This window comes from Balaenoptera musculus, chromosome 7, assembly GCF_009873245.2.
Source record: "Balaenoptera musculus isolate JJ_BM4_2016_0621 chromosome 7, mBalMus1.pri.v3, whole genome shotgun sequence".
NCBI lineage: Eukaryota > Metazoa > Chordata > Mammalia > Artiodactyla > Balaenopteridae > Balaenoptera > Balaenoptera musculus.
Genome location: NC_045791.1, coordinates 96,273,143 through 96,276,181, shown reverse-complemented (window position 1 = coordinate 96,276,181; position 3,039 = coordinate 96,273,143). Strand labels below are relative to the sequence as shown.

Here is a 3,039-nt window from a genome sequence, read left to right as displayed (position 1 = left end):
TTCTACGAGGCCACCATCACCCTGATACCAAAACCAGACAAAGATGTAACAAAGAAAGAAAACTACAGGTCAATATCACTGATGAGCATAGATGCAAATATCCTCAACAGAATACTAGAAAACAGAATCCTACAGCACATTAAAAGGATCATACACTATGATCAAGTGAGGTTTAACCCAGGAATGCAAGGATTCTTCAGTATACGCAAATCAATCAATGCAATAAACCATATTAACAAATTGAAGGAGAAAAAACATATGATCATCTCAATAGATGCAGAAAAAGCTTTCAACAAAATTCAACACCCATTTATGATAAAAAACCCTCCAGAAAGTAGGCATAGAAGGAACTTACCTCAACATAATAAAGACCATATATGGCAAACCCACAGCCAACATCGTTCTCAATGGTGAAAAGCTGAAACCGTTTCCACTAAGATTAGGAACAAGACAAGGTTGTCCACTATCACCACTATTTTCAACATAGTTTTGGAAGTTTTAGCCACAGCAATCAAAGAAGAAAAAGGAATAAATGGAATCAAAATTGGAAAAGAAGAAGTAAAGCTGCCACTGTTTGCAGAAGACATGATACTATACATAGAGAATCCTAAAGATGCTACCAGAAAACTACTAGAGCTAATCAATGAATTTGGTAAAGTAGTAGGATACAAAATTAATGCACAGAAATCTTTTGCATTCCTATACACTAATGATGAAAAATCTGAAAGAGAATTTAAGGAAATACTCCCATTTACCATTGCAACAAAAAGAATAAAATACGTAGGAATAAACCTACCTAAGGAGACAAAAGACCTGTATGCAGAAAACTATAATACATTGATGGAAGAAATTAAAGATGATACCAACAGATGGAGAGATATATCATGTTCTTGGATTGGGAAAATCAACATTGTGAAAATGACTACTACCCAAAGCAATCTACAGATTCAATGTAATCCCTATCAAACTACCACTGGCATTTTTCACAGAACTACAACAAAAAATTCCATAATTTGTATGGAAACACAAAAGACCCTGAATAGCTAAAGCCATCTTGAGAATGAAAATCGGAGCTGGAGGAATCAGGCTCCCTGACTTCAGACTATATTACAAAGCTACAGTAATCAAGACAGTATGGTTCTGGCACAAACACAGAAATATAGATCAATGGAACAGGATAGAAAGTGCAGAGAAAAACCCACCCACGCACATATGGTCACCTTATTTTGATAAAGGATGGAAGAATATACAATGGAGAAAAGACAGCCTCTTCAATAAGTGGTGCTATACTTACCTGGCAGGGGAGATACCATGATCACGAAGGTGGTTTTCCCAGGGTGAGGCTTATCCATTGCGCTCCGGATGTGCTGACCCCTGTGATTTCCCCAAATGTGGGAAACTCGACTGTATAATTTGTGGTAGTGGGGGACTGAGTTTGTGCTTTCCCCTGGTTACCTTAAAAAATAATTGTAGATGGAAATCAGTTGTTGTGTTTGGTGGAAGAATAAATAAAAAATTTTGATTCAGACAAAAAAAAAAAAAGTGCTGCTGGGAAAACTGGACAGCTACATGTAAAAGAATGAAATTAGAACACTCCCTAACACCAAACACAAAAATAAACTCAAAATGGATTAAAGACCTAAATGTAAGGCCAGACACTGTAAAACTCTTAGAGGAAAACATAGGGAAAATACTCTGTGACGTAAATCACAGCAAGATCCTTTTTGACCCACCTCCTATAGAAATGGAAATAAAAACAAAAATAAACAAATAGGACCTAATGAAACTTAAAAGCTTTAGCACAGCAAAGGAAATCATAAACAAGATGAAAAGACAACCCTCAGAATGGCAGAAAATATTTGCAAATGAAGCAACTAACAAAGGATTAACCTCCAAAATTTACAAGCAGCTCATGCAGCTCAATATCAAAAAACAAACAATCCAATCCAAAAATAGGTAGAAGACCTAAATAGACATTTCTCCAAAGAAGATATACAGATTGTCAACAAACACATGAAAGAATGCTCAACATCACTAATCATTAGAGAAATGCAAATCAAAACTACAATGAAGTATCACCCCACACCAGTCAGAATGGCCATCATCAAAAAATCTACAAACAATAAATGCTGGAGAGGGTGTGGAGAAAAGGGAACCCTCTTGCACTGTTGGTGGGAATGTAAAGTGATACAGCTACTATGGAGAACAGTATGGAGGTTTTTTAAAAAACTAAAAATAGAACTACCATATGACCCAGAAATTCCACTACTGTGCATATACCCTGAGAAAACCATAATTCATAAAGAGTCATGTACCACAATGTTCTTTACAGCTCTATATACCGTAGCCAGGACATGGAAGCAACCTAAGTGTCCATTGACAGATGAATGGATAAAGAAGATGTGGCACATATATACAATGGAATATTACTCAGCCATAAAAGGAAACGAAATTGAATTATTTGTAGTGAGGTGGATGGACCTAGAGTCTGTCATACAGAGTGAAGTAAGTCCGAAAGAGAAAAACAAATACCATATGCTAACACATATATATGGAATCTAAAATTAAAAAAAAAAAGCATTCTGAAGAACCTAGGGGCAGGACAGGAATAAAGATGCAGACATAGAGAATGGGCTTGAGGACACGGGGAGAGGGAAGGGTAAGCTGGGACGAAGTGAGAGGGTGGCATGGACATATATACACTACCAAATGTAAAATAGAGAGCTAGTGGGAAGCAGCCGCATAGCACAGGGAGATCAGCTTGCTGCTTTGAGACCACCTAGAGGGGTGGGATAGGGAGGGTGGGAGGGTGACACAAGAGGGAGGAGATATGGGGATATATGTATATGTATAGCTGATTCACTTTGTTATAAAGCAGAAACTAACACACCATTGTAAAGCAATTATATGCCAATGAAGATGTTAAAATAAAAATAGATTAGATCACTAGTCCAGCTGCCCTTTTGCATCATCCTCATGATTTGTCCTGGTAGGTGGCATCCTGCACCAGAGCGTGGTGTCCAGCCCTCCAGAGTTCTC

At 37.5% G+C, this 3,039-nt stretch overlaps 1 non-coding gene across 1 annotated transcript; it reads left to right on the top strand.

The window, feature by feature from the left end:
• Window positions 1-1,286: 1,286 nt before the first annotated feature.
• On the top strand, window positions 1,287-1,450 carry LOC118898621. Its single transcript, XR_005020765.1, has one exon. It is a non-coding gene; the product is annotated as a U1 spliceosomal RNA (small nuclear RNA).
• Window positions 1,451-3,039: the final 1,589 nt, after the last annotated feature.